The sequence below is a fragment of the Zophobas morio genome, unplaced genomic scaffold (assembly GCF_036711695.1).
Source record: "Zophobas morio isolate AGI-343-1 ecotype UQ-CSIRO unplaced genomic scaffold, CSIRO_AGI_Zmor_V1 ptg000024l, whole genome shotgun sequence".
Classification (NCBI taxonomy): Eukaryota; Metazoa; Arthropoda; class Insecta; order Coleoptera; family Tenebrionidae; genus Zophobas; species Zophobas morio.
Window position 1 is genome coordinate 19,387,678 of NW_026972129.1, and position 27,717 is coordinate 19,415,394.

At 34.3% G+C, this 27,717-nt stretch overlaps 2 long non-coding RNA genes across 2 annotated transcripts in view; one reads left to right on the forward strand and one right to left on the reverse strand.

Moving 5' to 3' along the window:
* Window positions 1-27,717, forward strand: part of LOC135134987 (uncharacterized) — a 485,030-nt gene that overhangs the window by 17,931 nt on the left and 439,382 nt on the right. The window lies entirely within an intron of this gene.
* Window positions 4,789-5,675, reverse strand: LOC135135258 (uncharacterized). The gene is made up of 3 exons (XR_010281477.1): window positions 5,531-5,675; window positions 4,937-5,475; window positions 4,789-4,879 (listed from the first exon to the last, which is right to left on the reverse strand). It is a non-coding gene; the product is annotated as an uncharacterized LOC135135258 (long non-coding RNA).

Genomic DNA, 27,717 nt, shown 5'->3' on the forward strand with positions numbered 1-27,717 from the left:
TTATGCTGCACTATTTTCTTTCGTAGTGTTTTGCTTGTGTGGAAATTAGCCATGAGGCGGCCATTTTTAAAGTAAACTCCGCTGAAACAGGTAATGATAACATCACCTCGCCCTTGTGTTTACCATAATTGAATCGTAAACACGATGTACTACCGAATCAATAATTCAAAAACTTCTAGGAAATGGTGCTAGTTTTACATGAAATCCATGCTTTAAATTGATAATGTGGGGAGAAACATCGCCATTATCGATTATGCAATTCCACTCTCATGTGACGAAAACCGAGCAAATAAATTTTATTTAGCAAGCGTTTGTTGACATCCAATCCTTACGGCCCAATGAAAGATGCAACTTTTCGAAAACTTACGATACATTCAAGTAATATTTTAAGCGAAAATGAGATAACTGATGCAAAGTCAGCGTCGTGTGTGTGAACACTGAGGCAAAATGCAAACATTTCTTCGTCTTCATTTGCGTTTAAATTGAAAAGTGGGCTTTCACAAAGCCTGCGAACTCTTGACTGTGTTAGTCCTTTCAAAAGAATATGTGTGGAAATCTTAAACAAACAGAGTAAGATTCGCAAAATATTAGGGGACTGGGACATTTCTTTTGTTGGTGTGCTGCGAGAATTTCAGAGATACAACAAAACCGCAACATGCTGGCGAATTTAAAATAATAATTTGTTGTAGCTGTTAATCTTGGAACGGGACAAATTATGACATATTGCAATTGAATTGGAATTATTCATAAAGTTATTAAATCATGTTGGTTTAAATAGTTTATAAAATTTTGCGGTGTTGTACGTGGTTAGAATGTGGCGTGTTACAGGCAGCGCTGACGTAGTAATTATATACGAGTGAATTTTATGTAAAATTTCAGCTAAAATTTGTACTACACAATTTTTATGTCAAGGCTTACAGCGACACTGAATTACGGATGAACTTTAGACATTTTATTCTGTTGAGGTTCTTTGGATATAAATTATCACATGTAAACCACTTGATTTTGATAAAATTTGTGTTTTTTTACAAATAAAATTGTTTCTTCACTAAGTCAGTGCACCGGTAAAAGATGTTACTAATTATGTATGTAATTGTTATATAAGTAATAATACACACATACATTTCAGAATGTTATATTTACTTAAAATATCCTATCCTTTTATTGTCCTAATATGTACAGTAAATCGATTTTTAGTAGACTAAAAAATATTTAAAAATTATGTTCTGAACCGAATTTCGCGAAGAATGAAGTTGTTTAGTTTTTTCAAAAATCTCATGGAAAATAATTCAAAATTGTAGAACAAAATTTCACAATGAAACCACTGAATCGATTGTTCTAAAATTTTTCTTTAAGGTTAGTAGGGTTATGGTAAACTGGTAATCAGAATTCACGTATTTATCCCTTTCAAAAACTTGATAATATCATTTCAGCCTTTGTTCAGTAAATATTGCTTTTTAAAATTTGTTTTTTTACAAAAAACGACGTTGCAATTTATATGTATTTTTAAAAATAAAAACTGTAACACAAAACTACACGACTACCTATACAGCGACTATGTACAAAATAGTTCCAACTCGACTGGAATCGATTTGACTAGACGGTACTTTTCTTAATGACGGGACTCCACTGGTCGTTCCTGGCGGTGGTCCCTATTTAAACAGCCACCGCTCCTTTCTAGATATTTCGTGATCCAGGTTCTTCTGGAGCGCCGATCGCGATTTCCGTTTCCGCCGCCGTCCGTGATGCTGAGCTACCAACGCTCATCAGTCATCACCGTCCATATTAGGAAAGTCATTGGCGTCGTACTGGGACGGCGAATTGGTTTATTTCGTAACACTATTTTATTTTGCAAATGTTGCACCCTATTAACTGGAGTTTGGTAAACTATTTGTTTAACTATGTTCCACAAAAAATCCTAAAGGCATGATTTCTGGAAGGCCAGGGATTTTTAACACGTGGCCCTCCTGGCCCATCTGTTAAAAAAAGGCCATATGAAGGGAATCTCACACCCTTCTATGATGACTATTTAAACTATAAATGTTTTCGTATTTCCAATTTAACTTTTTCGAGTGGTGATAGTAAATACTCACTTATCCGCTTCCGCGGTTATCGTTAGGTGTCGAGGTGTTATTCACTAATTATATAACTTTTATTCACAATCACTCTGTAACATACAACTTTTCTGACCTCTGAACCGTTAGAAAGTTAACGCAAATAACATTAATTAAGATGACACTATAGGCATATTATTTTCTCGCACGATGCCATGAGCTGTGGCTATGGTGCATAGACTTTGACAGCCTTGACAACTACGATTCTGTGGCTACGATTAACGCAACGGCCGGCTTGAAATTAGCCCGTAAATAAATACGCGACTGGTAAAGATAACACATTTTTCCTTTACAAAGTGAACTATTTATTTATATGTAACACAACCAACAGAAAAATAAGTAAGTATAGCAAAATTTAAGACTTGTTATTAAAATAAAAATTAAACGTAGCATTGTCATGCCCTTCGATATTAAAAGAAATGCCTTGATGCATGTCTTCTTTTGAAAAATAGAACTGCTGAGAACTGGACGATGGGCCAGGGACAGAATCATTTGGCACCTCTTGAACACTTGCAGAGTCTTGGGTAGAACCCTTTTTGGACAGCATATTTGCGATTCTTAGTTGCCCATCTAAGGAAGAATTTACATAACTTTCGGCGACCGTAGTCGATTTCCATCCTCCCGGTTTTTTTAATTGAAGGATGTCTCCGCCACTATTTGCAAACAATGTTGTTGCTGTTCGCCGGAAAGCATGGCCAGTGTATGTATTTATGTTGTTTAGTTTTAAATAACTTGCGATTTTTTTTGGAAATTGAGAAACTGAGTTGTGACCATATGGCTGTTTTGTCAATTTGCCATTCCTTAACTGTAAGAAGAATCGATTACCCTCAACATTCCTGCGTAGATTAACGTAACTTTTTAAAATGTTTATCCATTCGATATCTGTTACAATAAATGATCTCGGTTGATACGTTTTTGTGTTTGGAATCACAATAATTACTCTTTGGTCTTGTAGATCTACATCATCGGTTTTCATTTTAAATAACTCGTCAATGCGGCATGTTCCTGAGATCCGATAACCAAAGCAACCTAGAATATTTAAAACTGTAATACAAGTCAAAAAATACATACCTACCTATGAACCATACCTTCTGTGGCAGAAACTGAAACGGAGCGTTTTTCAAAAAGTTTTCAACATCTTGTTTTGTAAATATACTGGATTTTCTGGGATGATACCCTACATTTTGTTTTTACTTCCCGAGCGTAAGCAAAGGAAGTATTGTAATCGAGTCCGTCGGCCGACTCTCTACTTTTACGTTTTCTCGATCTTTCATGACCCCTAGAAGACGAAGAAATAGGTCTCCCATTTCCGTCTGTCTGTCCGTCCGTCTGTCCGTCCGTCTGTCCGTCTGTCCGTCTGTTGTCCCGGATTTTATTAGACAGATAATCTCCGAAAGTACTCGACCGATTGTTGTGAAATTTTGTACTTATATTAAGAATATCATGTAGATGGTAAAACGCTAACCAAAATTTGTCTAATCATCCCCACCACTAATGCGATGACGTCACTTCAAAATTGTACATAGTAAATGGGCTTTCAATTGTATAAAATAACATAGTCCTACACATGTAGTTTACAACTCTGAATCGACTTTTCACCCGAAACGTCCAGATTTTTGGAAAAAAAATCAAAATTATAAAATAACATTTTGAAATTTAATTTTTAATCTGCTAACCAGAATGCTTTGAAATGTTGCAGATGTTTTAAGGCTATAAAGAGCATCATAAATCTTTAGTCAAAAAATATTTGCTTATCCCCTCCAAAAACTTGATGACGTCAGCTCAAAAGTTTGTGGAATAAATCATATCTAAAATGTACAAAATATGATGAGTCTGTACTTGTGATCTATCACTCCATTCATATTTTTTGGATTTGCATATACAGGGTGACTCAAAAAAATTAATGAATGCGTAAATATATTTTATTGATTTAATCAGGAACTACAAAACCGAATGCTTTGAAATCTTGCAGATGTTTTAAGGTTATAAAGAGCATAATAAATGTTTAGTCAAAATATATTTGCTTATCCCCTCCAAAAAATTAATGACGTCAGCTCGAAAGTTTGCCGAATAAATCCTATCTAAACTGTAAAAATATGATGAGTCTGTACTTGTAATTTATCACTCCATTCATATTTTTTGGATTTGCATATACAGGGTGACTCAAAAAAATTAATGAATGCGTAAATTTATTTTTTTGATTTAATCATGAACTGCAAAACCGAATGCTTTGAAATCTTGCAGATGTTTTAAGGTTATAAAGAGCATAATAAATGTTTAGTCAAAATACATTTGCTTATCCCCTCCAAAAAATTGATGACGTCAGCTCGAAAGTTTGCCGAATAAATCCTATCTAAACTGTACAAAATATGATGAGTCTGTACTTGTGATTTATCACTCCATTGATTTTTTTTGGATTTGCATATACAGGGTGTTACGTATTGAAAATTCGCAGTAGCTATTTCGGTTTTTTTATTGGCATTCTCGGATCGGATTACATTTTGTTTACTCGTTTTTTTTTTGTTTCGTCATTTCGTGCAATGGGTGGTTGGGTTGGGCACGGTGGCAATGAAGGACAACTTTGGTGGAGGGTTCGTCCCGAGCTTTTGACTCCCCCAGTCGCAAGACTGTCGCGATGATTCTGAGCTTGGAGGGGCTCAGATGAGTGTTTCAGCCTCGCTGTTTGTAGATCGGTCTTCTGGATCGTTTCAGCTTGGTTCTTGCTATAAGGAACTGGATGGATCGCGCCATCCCAGAGCTTCACTCTGAAATTCGATTTTCGTTCTGTTTGTTATTTTTGTTCGCGAATTTCATTTGCTTACCTAGGTGGGAACAAACGCCGTGGAGCGTCCCCTAGAGTCTTCGTCATTTCTGGAATCTTGATAGCCTTGTTTGTTTTTTTTTTCTTTTGTTAATAACCATCGCATCCACTCATTAGTTACATCGATTAGGGATTTTCGTCGGAATTCGACGTTTCGTAAGTTTGCCACTAGAGGGCCAAACTTCCGTGAACTCTCGCTTCGTTACCTTGCCACGTCATCGCAGGTGGAAGGGAATCCATTTTGCTTTGGTACTCCGTGTTGAATGGTGTTGGGGGTTAGTGCTTTCCTCTTTTGCAGTTCGTTTTAGCAACCTTTTATTTGGTGTTACGTTTGGAATCGCATTCGTCGGATCTGTTGGGTCCCCTAAAAGGTGCTATCGCTGGGAGCGCATTTGTGAGCTGTAAAAGAAATAGTGCGTTCGAGCACTACGACTTCGTCGGATTTTTTGTTGATTAAGAGCACTAGACCATCCCGCTAAAATCGGAGAAGCTGCAGTCGATCCGCAGGTAAATCTTTTGATTAGCTTTTCCCTGGCATCCCTTCGAACAGAGGTTATGGTTATTTTCATGTTAACGATAATATTTTACTACTTACCAAGTGCATGTGACATGTGGAACCCTTGGGGTTGACTGAGTTCGAACATCTTCTCAGACTTTGCTCTCCTTGCAGCTTTTTTTTGTTTTGTCGCTGATCTTGTTATTCCCGTGATCGAGAATTGGAGCCAGTTTTGAGTGGGAGAACGAATTCTATGAATTCCGACTGTCGTGGGCAGTTGTGAGCCCTCCCAGAACCGCTGGAGAGTTACCATCGGTTGGACCGGCCGTCACCCAAAAACCTCGACTCGACATCGACTGGGAATTCGCTGCGACGCCGCTGTGTTTCGACATCTCGTCGTGGATATCGAAGGAGGCAGGTGCCCATGGTACTTCCATTCTCATTAAGTTTAAGTATTAGTCGCCTTACCTTTTTCTTTATTGTATCGCAAAACGTTTCGAAGTTCGGCGTAACTAGCACTCGCACATAACCTAGTAATAACAACCGGTAAGACTGTGACGCTCCGCTCTACGTGATACCTTCGTACGTTCGTTAGGACTACCGAGCGTGTGGCCTACTTCGTTTATCTCATAGCCCTCGAAATAATTAATCAAATCGTTATTCGTTACGACTCCAACTAATTTGTTCGCTTCGTAAACATCGTTCGTATCGCTCGTATTTATCGTTAATTAGTTCGTCGCCTTTCGTAATTAAACTATCGTTCGTATTGCTCGTATTTATCGTAAACAGTTAGTCGCATTAAATCATTATCATTAATATCTTACTCATTTTCTTTTGCTTAATTATTTAGTTATTTCTCACTCTTACTTGTTTTCTTTTTAATTAGTGACCTTAGGTTTTATTGTAATCAAATATTTTAAGTAACAGCTTGCAATTACAATAGTTAAATATTTTTCCGGTTTTTTGTTGTTGTAATTGTGTCTTAATAAAAACTGGTGGCGCCCTGGCGACGTCGCTACACAAAACAGTGTGCTCTCTCTTCTTTGCGAACCTCTAGCGACCCGACCCTTTGCACCCGCAGGAACTCACCCCTTCTCCACTAGCAGGCCGGCAACGAGCTGTGAGTTTGGCTCGTAACAAGGGTGACTCAAAAAAATTAATGAATGCGTAAATTTATTTTATTGATTTACTCAGGAACTACAAAACCGAATTCTTTGAAATCCACTGCGAAAAAAAAACATAATAGGCATGCAGTCGTCACGTTTCCGACAGCGAGGGAAGTACTGTCTAAACTCTTTAGACCAATTTTTTTAAATATGCTATTAATTTAGCATATTTTGAAATGTCGATGTTGTTTTTAGAACTAATTGTGCTTTTTAACATCGAGTAAAGGGCCCACATGGTGGATGGCTTTTTCGATTTAGTTGCGTCGCCAAAGTACGCGAGTAAGACGCTTTCTGATGTAAAGTTTTGGGCCCCCTTTTCCAAGCACCACTCACGGAAATTTTTGTACGCTTTTTCCTAGCGTGCTTTACTTTTTTCTGGTAGGAGATTCAACGTAATTTGTTGTGCGGATTCCCGCAATTCTGGCGGGGTACATTCCATCTCACTAACAGACATTTTGTAAGTATTTCTTTAAAAAATATAAAATTAAATTTTGGCAATTTGCTGTCACTTGTTAACTTTTAATAAAACGTCATTCGTGCAGCGCCTACTATGTGTTAATATTTTACCGAAATAAGCCATAATAACTATAATGGAGGTAGGTTTTTATTATTATAGTGTTGGTTGTTTAATTAAATGATTGTGAATAAAATAGTATACAAACCTCGGCGAAAGTATCATTCCTGTCTCGAGAACTAGTTCACCTCGAGGCTGTGCCTCTCGGTAAACTATAGTTCTCTCGACAAGAATGAAATACTTTCTGCCTCGGTATGTAATATACTATTAACATTTTCCGTTTTAGCATTTTCTGACCTTATTACTCCCATACACTCTCTCTATACACCTTAGCACTTTCATCTCCCATGGTGTAGGACTCGTTCCCATGGATTAGTGTTAGTACCTATACTGTTTTCCTTATCTTTGCTTTTGTGTTTCTTTTTTGCAGAAAGATATTTTCAATATTCTGAATAGTCTAACTACATTTTTCAGTCAGTTATTAATAGCACATTCCTCGTTTCCCCTACATTCTGGATCTAGATTCTAATTACGAAGGCTGAATAGCCAGCCGACACTTAGGCCTCATCTTTGCGCTCATTGTGCCTCCCCCTGTTAATCATGATGTTTTTTGTTCCTCTATTTGTTAAGCTAGTCAACTTTTTGGATCTCGTACCTAATGGGAACTTCCTAATTTTTGCCATACCACGCCAGATGTCCCCTAGTGTGGATTTTCTTTAGGAGGCTAATTTTCGACACTCACGAGGAATGTGCTCAGTTGTTTTGGGTCTGTTACTACCCCTATTATATGTAGATGTTTATAAAACTGGTAATATCCCGTAAGGAACCATACTAGTTTACCCAAGAACTTTCTGCCACTTGTCTTAACAACGTTTGTCATATTTCTATAGACATAGATCTTGGATAGTCATCTGGGGCTCTTTGTAATTTCATATTTTGCTAGGCAGCTCCATATTCATTTTGTCGGTAATGTATCAAAAGCTTTTTGCATATACCATAGATCGCATAGATCCTTTCCTAGCAGTACTTCCTCTCCGATCTGCTGCAGACTAAACATCCAGTCTTGGGTACCTTTTTCTGGATGAAATCCAGATTGATTCTCTTGAATATTCTCTGCCAATTGGTATCTTATTATTTCTCAAGAATTCTCTCACAGACCTTACTTGCTATGCTTAGTAGGGAAATGCGTCTGTAATTAAATAGTATATACCGCTTTTCCTTTTTGGCGATTCACAGCAGCTGCACGACCAGTAGCAGCTCAGGTCCTGACTGAGTTTAGACCATTTATTATGTCTCAGGTGACAATTTATCGGTGTGGACTGCCTCATTAATGCCATCTCATGTTTGATTTATGACTTAGACGTACTAGCGATTTAGACCATATTTGGTAGTTCTCTAAGGGTTACGAAATTTTAGCGCCCGTAAATCTTCCGAATTTACGCCAGGGAGGCCAGAGACAGTGCTTGTTTTCTTTTGGCTGTATCTGTTTTTTCTCATAAGTTCCCTACTAACCGGAGTATTATTTATTTCTGGTGCAGTCGCCCACGAGACGCTCTGGACAACCGTTCCTCTGGATTAGAGTACTTCGAGATGCTTTCTCTTCGGACAGGGAGCTGGCGCCCGAGCAAACCAACCCGTAGAAGGCGCCGCAACTGTGACGTAACAGCGACCTTATCGCCAAGACCGGCCAAGCGTGTCTGAACAGCACTAGTCAATCTAGGGCTCGGCGCTGACGTACGCCACATTCCCATTTCAGATATCGACGAAAAAAATATTAGTACTATCGTCACAAGTCTCCAGTCATTTGGCATATTTTTTATATTTGCATTTCTCTATTTTTCGTAAAAACGCCTGTTTCCTTCTTGTCCTATATACTTAAAAGCATCTCCGGGTTAATTCCATCCTCTCCTGTCGACTTACCATTTTTCACTAAAGTTTTCCGCCTTTATTCTTGATAAACTTGTATGTTCCCTTTTTATTTTAATCTCTTCACAAGTTCTTGAGGGTCATATGCAATATTTTGGAGTTTGCCTGTGCTTGAAGTTGCATCGTAGTCCCAAACTCTTTCAACGTTTTCGCTTAGTCTCGCCTTTTCTTGTTTCACCAACTTTTTGATTTTTTCGTTCCACCATAGGGTTAGTTTCTTTTTATTTGCACATACTTTTGAAGCTGCTTAAGTTGTCGTAATTTTAAAGCTGTCCCATAATGTTTCTATATCTTCTGCCAATTTTTCCTACGAACCTCTGGTCATACTCCTCCTGGCATTTTATCGCGTTGTTTTGTGTTGTAGTTTATAATTTCTTCTGTTGATAATATCTTCTTTAGTATGTATTTCTCCATTTCTATTCTCATTCTAAACTCGACGAGGAAGTGATACGGTGCTATTTCTACCCCCTTTTAACTCTTACGGAATTCACATCCCTTGGACATTATTGTTCTGACTAGTACTAAATCAATAAAATCGATTTCACATTTCTTTTTAATTTCATGCCTTAATTCCGATACTATACTCCTGTTTCCCTAGCTCCTTTAACACAATCTTTTCATTTTTATCTTGGTCTTCCTTTCTTGTTCTTTCTTGGTACATACGACTCATACACTTTTTTACTTAAACGGTCATTTGTCATACGGTCTTAGCTGTCTTTCTATCTTAACATTTATCGGTTTAATTTATAATTTCCGTCAGTATGTCTCACTTCTTATATTACCGCTAATGGTTTTGTTTCCTCTTTTTTTAAAAATCTCATGTCAGGAGCATCAAGATGGCTTTCGTTTTTGCAGTTGTCTTTTACCACTTTTTCTAGTACATATTTGTATTCTTACTTATTTCGGTGTTTTCTGTTTTCTAAAAATGTTGTTCTCATCTTGTTAAACATTGTTCCTGTTTTTTTTCATTTCTTGGTCTATTTTTCCGTTGCTTTCTTTATTGTATCCAAATGTTTGTAACTTTGCATTTGTTCTATTATTGTTTCGTCAAATACCATAGAGTTTCGGAGGGCACTCAGCACACACCCCTGTTTCACTCCCATATTTGTTTTAAATTTTGATTCTTCGTTCCGTAAATTTTGATTCGTGGACGAGTGGATTGTGATAGGGGTGAAATTTGTTTCCTTTCAGTATTTGGTGCACAAATGAGTTTTCTTGGCTCACATGAGAATTCTTGTTCACAAATTCGAAAACCGCCCTTTTATTTACCGTCCCTATACTACCGAGCAGTCAAGGAAGTGGTTTTTCTGAATCATATCAGTTTTTTCATCGTTTTAATACATTTTAGTTTCCGACAAACAACGGCGTTCAAAAGATGGTAAACGTCAAAACTTGAATGGCGAGCATTTTTGATAAATTAAAAAATTAATCTATATGACCCCTGAAGATGTATTTTGGATTACATCCTCGGTTTGATTAAGCTCATTATTACTCGTGAATCACCCTGCATTGATGACAGTATCATATTATACACCACTGCCTTTTAGTATTTACCGGATAGATTCAATATTGTTATTTAATTACGTTAATTAATTTTAATATTCAATTATTTGGTCTTCTTTATTTAATAAATATTATTATTATAACATTATTTGAACATCCCTGTGTCAACCCCTTGCCACTTTTCAATAAACAAACAAATGCCGTCCAATATCAAAATCCTGTTTATAGAAATAATACAAACACAATTTTCAACTAACTATAACCCAGAACAAAATTTTCCCAACAAATCTCTCACGGTAATGGAACAGCAGAAATCGTTTAATAAATAATGTTGTAATAATACAAACATAGTGGATGTTTTCAAAAAATACGTACAACGTTCGAATGCACGCTGCTTCCGCCCTAGTAATTAGGTTCCGAAAATCCAAACAATCATAATAATGTATCATGCAGTTAATTTAATAGGTGCCCTCCCGGTGTACATCCATTATTTCAGGGCCCCTTTTTTTAAACGGCCTATCAAAAAGTGTCGTCGATGCAAAACTCGCTTCCTAGGCAGATATAAAATGCAAATGCAATGGAACAATTTATAATAAAATGATCATATCCTCGATCACATCCGCAAAGCGTGGGTTGGGAGCTCGAGCTCGCAGATGTAGGTAGGTACATTCGTGTTATCATGCACATCAAAATGTTCTCCACCGGCACACGTCTGCTCGCAAGCCGATAACGTCTTAATAATACAGGCTGCTGCTGTCATAACAGCAAATTGTTATAGGTAATCACAATGGAAACTACCGGAAAAAATTCTAATACCCTACATTACGCCACTGAAAACAGCACTAGCTTCTGTAAGAAGCACGTTTTCCCCTCCACCAGCACAACCGTGCTTACAAAAATGTGTGATAATTCCCGGTAATTTAAATTCCATTATGTCTTACACTCGATGGTTTCTGTTATCTTCGCAACCAGCGAATCAAATTTGCGCTCGATGAATTGACTTGTTTCTTTCATTGCTGACAAAGTGCATCTAGTCGTTGCTATTGTTTTCAGCAAATTGAGATTTGCATCGCGGTACATTCGGCCAACGTGACGGTGCATATTTTGTGCTAGTTGTAAATGACATGATGTTAATTAAATTTCTGTTGTGTTATTTTTCTTTATGCGGGAGGTATTACAATTATTTAATTAATTTAGTTTTCGAAGGAAATATATATCTACTTGACTTGAAATATTCTGCCTAAATTGCTGTAATTTCCCTGGCCATAGCAGACAGGTGTATTGATTTTTCCGTCATCTGGCAAGCTTTATTTATATTTGCCTGCTTCTGTGTAGTTCCACAATCGTGTAAATATTTTCTGAGACCTGTGCTTTCATAGAGTTTGTTATTTTTCGAAAAAGAAAAAATTCTTTGTTTTGTCGGTGTCTGTATAGCGTTAATAGAAAAATATAGAACCTAAATAATTCATGTAATACGCCCAGGAGAATTCGGTTATTTCATTCTTTCTTAACAAAATAATGTTAAGGGTGTTAACAGTTATTAATATTTCTTTATATAAAACGTAATACAGGGTTTGTATAAATGATTGTAGGGTTGAAGTAGGCCATGGAAGCGTGCCGCCTATCACTTTATAGGATTTTACTAAATAGCCAAAGACTCTAGACAAATGTCACACGCACCTGTATAACTGGTTGTCTAAATTTTTCATATATTAATAAAAAATTAAACTAATTCATTGCAATATTACTGTAACTTATACTTGAAAAACGTTCCAACAATAAAAAAATGACAGGTTACAAATGACATTAATGACAAATTAGTGGGAACTGTCCTTAGAATTATTTATAAAAACCCCATATAGCATGTAGTCAAAATGTCCCGTGAGACTGTACAAATTATATGTTATATGTATGTGTGACTCACAAAATTTTACATACTTTATATCGTAAGCTGGGGTAATATTGTAATAAAATTCATTTAACAAATAACTCAATTCTTAGTTCGTAGACATTTCATAGCTACCAGAATGTGAAAGAATAGATTTTCCGTTTTCGTCGTCTGTTTGTCATTTGTCTATTAACGATTTTATGAAGCAAGCAATCTTCCAAACTAACTGAAAGGGTGTAGTGAAATTTTAGATGTACTTTAGTACTATCGTATTTAGGCTAATTGGTTAACCGATTTTGTCTAATCATTCTCACCAAAAATATGGTAACGTTATACCAAAATTTTAATAAATAAATCGTACTTGAAAAGTGTGTACGTTTATGGAAAAAAATCAAAACTCTATAAGAAATTTTACAATTTGTCATAGACACTATTTGCTTCATGCTTAGTGTGGATATAATAAATTCCCAATCTGAAAAAGATGGTGTAAAACGGACGGAACATGATTTTTTTTTATTAATATTATTATGTGAAAAATCGGAATGCGCAGTTAAAATGTCCCTTTTACTTTCCGAGTGTAAACCAAGGACGTGTTGTAATAGGGTCCATCTGGCGAAGGCTACTTTCATGTTTTCTCGATGTTTCATGACCTCTGGAGTCTGAAAAATAGGTCTCCCGTTTCCATCTGTCTGTCGTCTGTCTGTCTTCTGTCTGTCTGTCGTCTGTCTGTCTTCTGTCTGTCTGTCGTCTGTCTGTTGTCTTGTCTGTCAACTGTCTGTCTGTCGTCTGTCTGTCTGTCTGTCGTCTGTCTGTCTGTCGTCTGTCTATCTGTCGTCTGTCTGTCTTGTAAATGATTAATCAAAACTTTTGTTATTACGAAATTATAACTCTGCTCATTGAGTTTCTATAATATAACAGAACGCTGAGCAACGGCCCGTTAGCTCAGTTGGTTAGATCTTCATGAAAAGAACGTCAAGGTCGAGGGTTCGATCCCCTTATAAGGCACTTTTTTTTCTTACGTTCTGATGTGAATGAAGCAGTTTATTTACTTCATTGATTAAGAAAAAAATCGCTTATCTAATTATCCGCAATACTGTCCCTCTTATTGTTATTAATTTCATTATACTGATTTAAATTGATATTTTTTTCCTACTGTATAGTTAGTTTATAATGTCTTCACAAAAGACTGCTCTCTTACTTGATGTATTTAAATAACTCACCCCTAAATTAACTTTTAATTTATATGGGTTACCATAACAAATATAAACCTGGTAGGAGAAAATTTTATAGTTCGTCTAGAAAACTGAATTTGTTTGGAGCAAGAGAAATTCAACGGTAGAGCTATTTTTTGTTAAAATATCGTAATATTTGTTTGAATATTACCGATAAAATACGATTTTTGGGTCCATAATTTATTCCCAAAATCAATAATCCACCATGTGGTGAACTCAGTATAAAAAACACTGATTATACATAGTGATTCAAAAATGGAGTATTATATGACACGTTGTTAAGGAAAGTTTTTAGATATTTGACAATATTTCAATTCACTACTTCATGTTTGGTACGGGAAATACATCATATATATAGTTCAGTTATTTTACCATTGTATTCCAAAGTTTGAGAGTCTCTTGTCATGGGTTGTCAGTTTGACAATGGAAAAAAACTATCAGTGAAAATGAAATTAAACATAATCTCAAATTATCTCACCCTATACCGCAAATACGCTTAATACCGGGGCGCTCCCCTAGTGCGCCCTCGAGGGCGTTGCCGTACGAAGATAGGACGATTCCAACGGACCACCATAACGCGGTCTCATTGGTTGTCATCCTTACAATGGTCCAGGGAAGAAGGGATGACTACCATAAAAGGGCTGTGCTGGTAGCAATAGATCGGAATGTTACGCTTGGCTTGGCTTTACGAATTGCACTTATGGCCACTGCTGCAGTTATACCGCGTCACGCCCTTACGAATTGCACTTGCTGTCACTGCCGCGAACACACCGAGTGAACAATTCCTTCTACGACGAGCGGATCACGCAGAGAGCCGCAATTCTTCTCCACCTGTGACGAAAAGACAGCCCCTAGCGACGCACTTATTCTTGCCCCACGAAGTTGCAGTTGTGTGAAGTAGCGCAATTCCATCCGGACCTTGACTCAATCCCTTTGTTTGAGTTGAGTTGACCCTAGAATCAATCACTATAACTAAGATTGGCAACGTTGCCAGTTGTATTTTGAAAGAAGTTGGAGTGTTGGTTGTTTTTAATTTTACAATAACGTACAGGGTGCTTACCAAACATACACAAAAAAGTCAAGGGGCTATTCCTTAGTTTAATTTACGCTTTTGTCCTCGAATGGTTTTCTGAAAAACGTTTTATTCGGTAAACACGGGGCGATAAACATAAAGTGAAACTACTCGAGCCCCAAAATTTAAATGCCTCGGATTTTTATTTATGGGGCCACTTGGAAATATTAGTGTCACTACTCCTTTGGAAAATTCAGAAAACTTGGGAAATCGGATAAAGATGCAATGCAACAAGAAACAACCTTGGTAATTTTGAAACAGTTTGCTACTCAATGAAGATTTAGTTATTTTCAGCAGTTGTTGTAGCTAAATAAAAGTTTTTTCCGAAAATCATCGCAATCCAAAAAACTAGTAATAACAAATAAGTCTGGTCCCAGTTTTTTGGTTTAAATACACAAATACTTTAAAGAATTAAAATATATCACCAAAATACCAACAACACTGCATTCCGAAGTATATTTTTAACTGGGTAACGCTTATTTAATGTATTTTTGGGATGACTTCATCAACATCCCACTGGGGATGAATAAATACATTTTAATGGATGTTGTGTAAACGTCCCATCAATGATTCATTCAGTTTAAAAAAATTCGTTATGCAGATTCAGAAACAAACTGTACAATTTATTCTTAGAAGTTATTTTTTGTGATAACCCGTAAGAGAAGTTAAAAGTAGATACATGCATATTTAAAACATGCTACAAATAAATTTCAAGAAGGTAATAGGCAACAGAATTTTTGAAGTATGTTTTCTAATTTTTTTAAAGATGTACAACAAATTTTAGTTAACGTTTTACCACATACCATATTCTTAAGATATGTTTAAACTCTCGTAGTAACAGTTTAGTAGATCGGAAAGATACCTGCTTAATAAAATTTCCAGCGTCTACCAGCAACAACAAGCCGACAGACCGACAGACAGGTGAAAATGGGAGCTCAACATTTTCGTATTCCGTAAGCTTTGAAACGTCGAGAAAACATGAAATTAAACATTCCTCAAAATTATCTTATTGCCCCCATTTTGTTCGTAAATACATTAACAGCTTTCCGCACAGCAAAATTCTAAACATTAACGTCAAAACGTCACTCTTTTACATTTCGGATTATTCTACATTTTATCCGACAATTACGAAACTATGTCATAAAAATATAAACACTCGATATTTACCTGATTGAAGCATTCTGTTCCAACAGAGATTTAATTTTATTGTGGTGTTTCGACATCTTGTATACGAGTTTGCTCCGAAAATATCGTACTTCCAAGGAGCACAGTTAAATTTGATTTATGTAAACAGTTTAGTTGATCCAAGAAACATTCCTCTTTCAAATGAATTTCCCTTCATATAGGAACCCCAGTCTAAAATTTACCATTATGTTTAGGTCGAACCCCCACGAAAATTTCTTATTTGAAAGTTAACAGGTAAAACTCGCTAAAATGGAAATAGCGAACCTACGCAATAAACGCCGATGCTGAAGCCAAGGGAAATGCGTACAACAATATTAGATAGATTTCTTCGCCACAATGGTGCGAAGTGTTATAAGGGGAATTCACTCGAATGACATAAACAAAATTTGAAAGTAATTAGTGAGGGGAGCGCGTTGACGCACCCCATACGTTTGTGAATAACTGCACAATTTCAAATCGTATTTTCTTCCGGGAATGACAATTTATAAATCCTGCAACGTTTTATTAAAGGGTTAAGTGAGTTTAAAGTACAATTTATGTTTGCGTTCGCTATGTGTAATTGTTTCCAATTGATGGAACGATTACTAAAAAGCAGTTTGAAAAGGTTAGGTTAAGCCATTCGGTTTATCTTTTAAAATATATCGCTCCAGGATAAATCGAATGTGGTCGAAGTAAGTCGCAGTCGAGAATATAATATCAGATATGGGTAAAATATACAGATTCATTTAAATTAGTTTTGCAGTTGCAGGTAATAAAATATGATTTATGCATGGACACACAGCAAATGCGGTTGGATACACGTAATGAATTATCGCGTAATAGGGGTTCAAATGCATATTACAAAAAAGCGGTTTCAAAGTTTCGCTGTATAGGCGGAAAAGAGAATTATAGCATTTTAGTTAAAAGAAAAGAAAAGAAAATACAACTTTTTTACGTTTCATTCAAGTTTTTTTCATATATTCACAACTGTCTGTCCTTTCCGTCAAAAGTGTGATGACGTCATCTAAAAATTATGCGAAGTAGGTGTTGTTCGGAGAGATTTATTTATTAGGAGTATTATTTATTTTTACTCTTTTTTAATTCTATGTCACATAATTATAAAGCCATTAAATATACCTACATATATTTGGAGCAATTTATTGGCTCCTCTAATTTAAAACGCAGACACTTTTTCATAAATTTCCATTTTAAATTTAATAGCGCGTTTAAAATATGTGTTTTCACAAACGTAATAGGCGTCAAGCAAATTAATTTTAATCATGAAGGGGAACACCGTAATTTCGATATATTTATATTCGTTATGCAGTTTGACACCCATTGTTATTCCGTAGCATAATATTTCGGCCCTAACGTGATTTACTTACTTCCAGCTGAAAATATTGAAAGCATCCATTTATTACTTATTTTTAATTTCGTTTTTCCAGTTCTTGAACGGGAATCCGCCTTTCCGCAAATTTACATTATTCGAGATCAATAGCGTCAAGTTGAAATGAAACCCTCTCCTTTAAAATAAAGAATTTGGAATTAAATAAGTTTTTTCTCGCGTTTACAAAATTGAAAATTCGAAGCCGAACCGCCTATGACGTGGCGAACTCCTTACGTATATAAATTATTTAAATTGCCGACTTCCCGTTTTACATTATAAATGAAATTAGTCAGGTTCACCTGGTATTAAGATTGTTCGTTTTGCAGCAGACAACCTTCAATTACTAATTAAAGCAAGCAATATTTCATCCGTGAAATAACCCCCAATGAGGAGAAAATACAATGAGAACGTTTAATTCCTCTTCTCTCAAACACAAACCAATCAATACACCAAAACAATGCGCACCAATTGTTTTCCATTGTCTGAATTTTTGGGCGATATACCGAGTGTCACCCGTTCATTTGACAAGCAATAGATCGCTTATTAGGGGATAAGTTGACGGGTTATAAAGCGTCATTCTTAACAGTATACGAAGAAAACGGTAAACCTAGTTATCTGAGTGCTGTGGCTTTCAATGTTTTATGTTATTTTTTTTTTGTAAAGTTTGGAAAGTGTCCAAGTATCTTCACTAATAATCAAGATAATGCTTGTTAGACAAGATCTGAGACACTCCGTATATCATCGATTCAGACGACGGACGTCAGGGCATTTCAAAGTTGACAGAATCGACGTCGGACAAACAACTAATTGGGCGACTAATTGAGACTTCACGGTTTACTAAGTACTAAATTCATAGCCCCATTATTCGCGCCAAGCAAGTGTCCCCAATAAGTTTATTCACAATGCGAACTCATGATTTCATTGTTAGTGCAGACAGGGGTGGAAAGACTCGTCATTAATTTAGTTGGGATTATTTCCATTTTCGTTATTAAAGGAATTAGTTATTTTTATTTAACGCTGTTGAAAGTCGAAAGTGTCACGTCATACATCATCAAAGAATGTTTTGGGTTAAGGGTAAATTTATCACGTGAAATCGTGTTTCGTGTGGGCAGTTCTATGCGGAACGGTTGTGTGGTGTACGTCTGGGGAATTGAGCAACACTGACTGATTATTTCGCTGTATAATTAATTATAGACTTTAGGGAATTTTTATTAATTACCAAGATCGGTGATAAACTCATTGTTAACTATGCAAACGTATTTTTGGGAACGAGGGAAAAGAATATTACGGTTTTTTACTCGACAAATAGCATATTACATGATCATTAGGCGTCTGATTTATGAATTATTAAATTTCAACTAGTTGTAGGCTTTACAATATGTGTCGTGGTTTAATTTGCACCATTGTTACATAGTATCATATGATTTACAGCATTATATCATACGTTATGTGACAAGAACAAAAGCGTTAGTACGGTTAAGTAACACCACTTAAGTTTAAAGAATATTTCCTGCTAGAGCTAGAGAATTTTGATTGGTTTAAATGCACGTTTTTTAATATTCATTGTGTGTTATTAGCACTTATATTAATATACAACGCTCCTATAACATTTGGATTTTTTCGGCCTAAGGTAAAAATCAAGGCGGATTCATAAACTATAAGTATAGGTGGGGATGATTAGACAAATTTTCATTGGCGTTTTAAAAATTTAATTTATCTAATTCAATTTCAGCTTAACACAATTATTTATATATTTCTAATTATACGTTTTCCTTCAAATGTTTCCGTAAAGGCTTTTCATTAGATTCCATTTTATACGTTAATTAGGCGGAAAGTCTTTCGAGGCTTCGGAACGCCCATTATTTAAATATAAATTTATTTAAAAAGCTTCTCTCAGTTAAAAAACTTATAATTGAAATTTTTCATGCAGATGTTTGTTACAAATTTTCCTTGAAAAATATTTCTCAAAGTTACATTAACTCACGCCTACGTTACATAAACAAGAGAAGCCCTTAATTCTACACAGTTTGCAACTCGCTGTTTTCACAGTATTAAATATTTAGTAAAACAATGGCTATTGAAAATACATAATTAACACTTGATGAGCGGCGATGGATAACAGAAATTTCAAAAAAGCTTAAAAATTAAAATTTACCCCCATATTGTGTTTAGATGTTCATTTCATATTAGAAATTCTAGTGTAACTAATGTTTATTTTCGTACCTGCCCTAAAACACAAAGTTTATAATTTAACCCGGCGCATCCACCAAATTTTCAACAGCAAGCAAAATTAATACCTTGTCAAATTCAAATAAATTTTCGATCAGTGCAATTTAGGTCGACCTAGTGCCTTTACTAATTCTGTAAAATAATTGTAAATCACAAACAAGGAATCGAATAATTATAAAAAGCTCTAAAATTGTTAAAAATCAAAGTAGAACATGTTAATTTTTATACATTTAACAGTATGAACAAAAAAGTGAATGTAATATTTGAGTTTTCTTTTTTGGTATTTGTTAACAATTCTTTCACTTACTTATACTAGTTATTACTATAGACATAAATGAGTACTCTCAAATAAGAACACTGAACTCTCAGTGATCATCGTGTCACCATTATTATAAACGGTTGGTGACATAATGTAACTTAACTGGTTCTATATTAGTTTGTTAAGAGCTTTAAATTTAGCAAATGCTATTTAATTGGTACTAAATGTCAAAGCGTATTGCTGTCCAAATGAGTGAGAGTATATGTAATTGATTAGGCAGTTTGATGTGTATTTTACAAAAATTATCTAAAACAAAAAATTTCTATTTATATTGATCTGCTGGAAAAGTTGGTAATTAATTAATTGTAGATTCATTGTTTTAAAGAGTATCCAATATATATTTTTTTGGCGCGAGCTACAATGGCGGCTAAAATAACACTCCTGACCACTGCATAAAATTTTAAATTATATCAAATAGATATTTCATTTGTCAATAAATTTTATATAAATCACTCTAATCGAATTTTACATTTCAGATTGAGCTTAACTGAATTTAATCCCATTTTTGATGACAAATCAAACAACTAGGCTCTATTTAAGAGTAAATAGGTCGGCGTTTACTCTCAATAAATATAAACACGAGCAGCTATAAAACCTCCCAACATTTTTTGTATTATCATAAAACGCAATGTAATAATTTACTAATAAAGCGTAAATTGTCAATGAATTTTTGGGTAAGATACAATACGGATAATGGAAACCGACGTTTTGAAAAATTTATTTAATTGGAAATTTTTATAACTCCGTTTAATGTGATGAATTATAATTTTTATATACAATTTTTATATTAGAAATAATTAATGAACTCTCGCATTCATAAAAATTGTGCAGACGATAATATCTCAGCGCTCTATAGGAATCAGAGTGCGAATATAATAATTACCTTCAAAACATTTCATTTAGCAAGGTAGGAAGACGGTATCATTAAGACGGTGGTCTGGAATATATTAAACCATCCACAAGGCCTTAAAAGAGCTGTAAGTTTACTAGACAGGCCATTAAAATTTACAAAATATGATGAAAAATACAATAGCCACCAAGAAATGACGGTGTAGATAAACTCTAATGGAAAGGATCATAGCAGGAGAATAGAATGAAACAAATTCTAAAGTAAATATAGAATACTGTTGATGAAATTTTCTTATCTTTATATACCAGAGAGGTTGGAGAAAAAACTGAGGACAAAAAAACAAGAAAGTCATACCGTTACCTAATAATGCTGTGAAAAGAACTAAACACCAAACATAAGTACAAAGCTTTTATTTTGGAAGAAAATGCTACAATATACCAGATAAAGATGTCAAGGTTCTAAGAAATTTTATTATTTTACATAATGGAGATTAAACAACACCGAATAACCACTATTTAGCCAAAGAACATCGTTTTGGTTTTGATTTGGAGATTTTAAAGAGACTGCAAAGAGAATTCAAGCGCTATTAAAGACTAGCTATTGCTACTTATTTTTTATCATTTTCACAATCATGTTTTGGTTTCGATCCTGAAGAAACCGAGGTTAGCCCTGCGAGATATTGTAAAATTCAGATGAATTAACAAAAATGACAAGAAGTCAAAAATACGTGGAGGTTAAATGAAAATCTGTAATTATCAGTAGAAGGAATTATTGCTGGTGGAGGTTCCCTAATTTGTAAAATATTTTTCATGAAGTGGCACTCCAGCTGTACACTGTGTTTATTTTGATTAGCTGACATTCGTTAATTTTAAATATAAAATTATATATATGTATAGATATATAAATTTTGAACAATTTTTATAAAAACTAATATTTTAAATCCATTTAATACCAAATAAAAACTGTGGATATTTTCTAGACAATCTACGTAGATAAGTGAAAACTACTTCTATTTTTTTTGAAAAATTGTAAGATTTTCCGAAATTTATTTATTTTATAGGACGTTTAAAAAAAATTTAATACCGGTCATAATGATTACTAATAACCTGGTCTTCTCCAGCCGAACCAAAAAGCCACTTATACAAACTGGAGTTTGTTCGAAAATCTGGAAGCCTAGGGTAAAAATATTAAGCCGGATTCACATTCACAAGTACAGAAATATCTTATTTTTTTTTTTAATTTGAAAAACATTTACTATGAAAAGTTTTAAGGTTACGTCATCTAATTATTATTGGTGGCGATTTGGCTAAACAAATCTATCATCAATACGATATTCTTAACACACATCTAAAATTTGGCAACAATCGGTCATGTAGTTTCGGAGATTATTAGTTGTGTAATAAAAATCAACATGGACGGCAGACGACAGACAGAGGAAAATGGGAGATATATTTTTTCGTACTTTAGGGGCCATGAAACGTTGAGAACATATGGAAGTAGCTGTTTGCCGGATGGACACTATTATAATACTCCCTTATCTTACATTTGGGAAATACAATGGTCGAAAATCATTAGAAAAAATTTTTCTCGCCTCTGGAGCGTAGTTCAGTTTCTTAGATAAATAGTGAAATCTGATGCTATAGATTTCATTTTCTTTATAATGACCTCTTATGTTAAAGTAAAAATAAAGATGCATTATTACTAGAAATAAAGGAACATATTTGTTTTAAGTGAAATGTTTATTTCGTAAGCCTAAGCTAAGCTGTTGTAATTAGATCCATTCGACGAATCGCCCCTTTTAGGATTTCTCGACGTTTTATAACCCTTCGAGCACGGAAAAGTGGGTCTCCCGTTTCTGGCTGCATAACGTAGGTACTCCTGCACTTGTGGTTTACAAATCCATGTTAATTTTTTTACCATAAGTATTTAGAATTTTGGAAAACATTTTGCAATATAATTTTGAAACTGCTAAACCGAATGCTCGGAAATCTTGCACACATCAGTTTAAAGTTATCACATAGTAAATCGTTAATCCAAATTTATTGGCTCATCCCATTTTATTGAAAATTTATTTATACAATACCGTTATTATTATTATTATTATTATTACACTGCACCTATTCAAACTGATATACGTGTCCGTGTTAAAATGTTGATGACGTCACCACATAATTTTGTAATGGGAAAGAAACCTTCTTTGAAGCATACGCATAGCATGCTTTTGTACCTTTATTTTAACACTACACACATATCTTTATTGTGACTTACGACGGTTATCATAAGAAAAATAAAAATTAAATTTTATCATTTTTTTAAAAAGCCGGATGTGTTCAATAGCGAGAGATTTTCTGTCTAAATAACCATAGATCTTTTTTTTAACAATATGACGAGATCCTAAAATTTTAGAAGGGACAAATATTTCAGTTATAATGCGGACAGTGTGACACTAAATGTGTTCTACGCAGAATTTAATTAAACTAGACAAGCCCTTTTCTTTTTAAAATTTATGATATTCACGCTGTTTCGATAATTATGGTTTTAATTTGAAATTGTATAAAATGCGTAGTATGTAACATCTTTATAAATCTCTCCAGACACTAGTTCTTTAAACACTCGCTTCGCTCATGCTTAAATAAACTCGTGACTAAAGAAGCGGTTATATAATATAGCATATAGCACTAGACATAAATTATAACAAAAGCTTTTATAAAATTAATTAAATATTACTACTGTAAATCCATTAATTTTATTTACTCACATACTCTTTACTACTTAATATTTTTGTCTTATAATTTTACAACAATAAAATCTTACGTAATCAACTTCTCCGAGTAAAGAAAAATAAGACATAAACTAACCCTGCCTCCCTTAAAACCTCTTACATAATAAATGAAAGGTCTCACTTTTCAATTAAAAAAAATAAGGGTGTATTAAAAATTTTGCATTCCAATTTTCTTTATGAACTTTTGAGATGGCTTCATCAAATTTTTCGTAGGGATGAATATTTGATGTGATTTTAAATATTGTATTGTGTAGTTTGAATTTTTTCTGAAAAATGTGCAAGGTAAAATTAAAAATAAAGGTTTACTAAATGATAAAGATAGGGACATACTGTTTTACTCATTTTATATACGATTTATTTACTTAATTTTCAGACGACATTGGCTGTTTGAATAGGGAAGAAGACACAAAAAGGAGAGTAACTCTTTCATGTCTAGGAGTTATAAGACGTCAGCCAAACCTCAAATTAGCCACTTGTGAAATAGACATTATTATCTAGCTCAGATTTGGAAAGCAAAAACTTATAAAAGCTTATATTCCGTTTCTAACATAGTCCAAACTTTATTACGATCCAGTAAATTCAGCTACCAATATTTGAGTATAAATAGCTTTATTTCAAAAAATAATAGTCATTGAAAGTTCTATATTGATTGTTACAATGGAATAATTCCACAGTGCCCCAACTAATAATAATAATAGCAGCATTTCTTTTTATTTACATTGTATTGGAATTATGGATTCCATTAATTTGGAATGTAATTTTAATATCCGTCCAGTTGAATAAATAACCTGCTTAATTTTTAAAATCCAGTTGTTATGTTTTGTTTCAGCTTTTTTATAAAAACCATTATTTCGACTACATTACATAATTTTAAAATACGCTAAAATAACTTTTGTATCCACCAGAACGAACATCAACCAGAGTGTATTTATTTTTTCTTTCAAGATAAATAAAAATTTCATCGAATTTGTTGCCACAAAAAGACAGCGCTACAGATACGAATCAACAGAAACTTTCCTGCTCTGTTTCCCGTTATTTTGTATCGTTCTTAGACATGACATCTTTCCGTGTCACAATAAATTGACAAAGTTCCACAATAAAAAATAACGTTTATGACAGAAAAAATGAAATTTCGTTAAGAATGCATCTGGAGAATGAACAGTGTGACAAAGGCAATTACGCTAATGTAAAGGAGTGTGAAGCAAAATTGTATGGCGTAGTAATTCCCTACAACGACTACTCGAAACGTAGACAATAACAGACTATTTACATCCCGTTCGTTTCATTGATATTTTAAGACGAGCCACGTGCAAATCGAACCAGTTCGGTAATCATCGGCGAGGAGAAACTAAGCCCGTTCCTGAAACGAAAGCTGCAGCTCCTGCCGAGGCCGGAACGGTACCGCAATGCGCCAGGAGCTTGCAAAGCTCTCTATATTTAACAGAAATAAGGTTTGAAATTGTATGCAGTTGCGCTGCTTTGCTGTTAGGGTGAGAACACTTGGAGAACAACAGAAACAAAGGAATTTGGACCGTAAGCATGTGTGTGTGTAGGCTGCGTCTCTGGCTGTGGCCAAGGTGACGGCGCATTCGTTGACAAGAGCTTTCGAAAGCTCGCGTCACTTGCAACTTTCACGTTCCGAACAATTGCATTTCGGACGGATGATTAACCTTTCAGCTTTGCTGGAGTTTGTTAGCGAAAGATAATCGACGTCAGCGGAATTATTGCTCAAAGTATTTGTCGTTTAATTGCGTTTCAAGTCGGCTTTTTGAGCTTTCGGAGTAAGATAATGCGACAATTAGCGAAGCCCTAAACAATTAGCTTAGTTAACTGCAAAATCCACATCTGCCATTAGGAAAATTTGATGTGGATGTTTTCCAACGGAATGAAATCTGTATCACAAACGGGATGACCTGGAAAATGTCAAGTTCATAAAATGTCATGGTAATCACATCGGGGGAAATTACCAGAAATGTGATTACCGGAGTTTATAGACGCTGATATGCAAAATTAAATTGTTTTGCTCTAATCAGGACTGAGGTCGTGGACTTATGTATTATGTTCGAATAATTATTATTAACACGTTTTAAACCACAACATTTAGACAGGCACTATTTATGGCTTGCAAAAAAATATTTAAGGTTAAGGATTTATTTGAATTTGATAATATGAGTCATTTAATTCCCCATTAAAAATTCATTTTTCATTTTCGAAAAATTTATTTATTTCAAGACTGTAAATTAAATTTCAAAATTTTCCTTCCTTAATTGAGAGACTAAAAATCAACGCCGTCGTTATTCATGTTTACAACACGTGACCTTTGCATGGTACATTAACACTCATTTCATTTAAAATAACTTCAGGGCAGACATGATTGTAAATTTCTTTTTCTTTGTACCTCAAACAACAAACTTACTTCTATCAATTTTCAGCATAAGCTTGTTATTAAACTTATCAGACTGATCCTTCGTTACCATGTTTGTTTTTTTGAGTTTATAACTTCTGTACTTCGAACAAGTTTGTAAGTGTTTGGCGTTATCGACATTATCTTAGATAAATCCTGAGTGATGATTTGTTAACTGAATAATATCTGAATAACAGTGTCATTTCATAAATCTGCGAAGCTTTTTAGAATCTTCAGCGAATCCCGTATTCGTCTCGGAATATATTTTTCAATAAAGATTTATTTCTTCTCTCTATGAACAGCCTAAACAATGACAATATTAGTGTAGCTGCATTAGTTCAGGAAAATTAGGAAGCCGTTTTTTGAGATAATCGAAAAAATAAGCTGACCCAGACCATTGTAGACAATCAGATGGAAAGACAAAAATTATATTGTTGATTACACAAGCAGTGAACCGTCAAGGAAATTTGAAATTATATAGGTATCGAAATATCCCAATTAAAATATTTTTCTGTTTGTAGCTTAGAACTCTTTTTTATAGGATAGAACGGAATTTTAAATTCTAAATTTTTCTTTATAATTTTCTTTACTAGTCTATTACATGTGCAATATTATGCATTATAAAAACAAATATTATTGATTCGAAGACAATGAGAAAAAACCAAGAACCGAAAATCTGCAGTTTTAAGTTAGACATTTGAAGTTAGAAAATAGATATTTTCAAAAATTCGTTATTCTTGTAAAAATATGTTCATTAAAATGGTGTGCTTAATCATTGTCTAATTTTTAATTGATCAAATTAAAAACGAGTCACCTTATTTTCTCGAAAATGTGAGAATACGCACGTCTCATTTAATAATTATTAAATAATAATTATAATAATAATATTCAGAACATTTTATTCGATTGTGGCTTAATTAATTATGTTCATCCTCTGTTTTGAGGCGACAAACTCATTCAAATTAAACTAATTTCTACGTGACATTTTCTGATGTATAAATATAAACACATCAAGTTGTTATTAGTGTTGAGAGGCCATTTTTACTTACTGAGCGTAAGCTAAGGAAGTATAGTAATCGGGCCCATTGGGCGACTTGGTATTTTCATATTTTCTCGACAATTTATGACTCCCAGACAGCGGAGGTCAGGGAGGCTGAACCTCCCCTAGAGAAATTTTTGCCTATCCTAGCTTTAACCAAATGTGAATTACAACATCGAAAGTTAAAATAAAATTTAATAAGCAGAAGTCGCAGCAATAAATAAATCTGGACCATCGCATTGTGATAATAAATGAAATTGAAAATTTAGTTTAGTTTTTCTGTTTCACTCTCACGTGTACAGTCTCGATAAACCTTATCGTTTTTTGTTTTAAATTACGAGTACTTATAAATGCTTTCAGTTCAGTTGCACCTGTACATGGGGGACGTGATTAAATGTTTCGTTATTTTAGTGATTAAGTTAAGATTCACGACATTTTCCCGAAATTTTAAGAATACAGTACTGTTATTATTAGTAATAGACTGCACCTGTCCAAATTAATATACTTACTTGAAACAAACATACATACATATCTTTATTTTCACTTATAAGGGTTTTCAGTTATCACAAAAAAATAAAATTCGCAAAACCAAATCTTATAATTTTTCGAAATAGCTGTACTGTGCTTTATGGGCGAAGGAACTTCTGTCGAAATAATCTTCTACTGATTTTTTTAATGTAGACTAAACGTCAAAATCTTTGAAAAATTTTAGGAATCAACTGTTTTTGTTTCAGCTGCATCATAGTTACATGGTCTGTTTAAGCCAAAAATGCGTTTCCTGATGATATATAGTGCATTATAGAAAAACAAA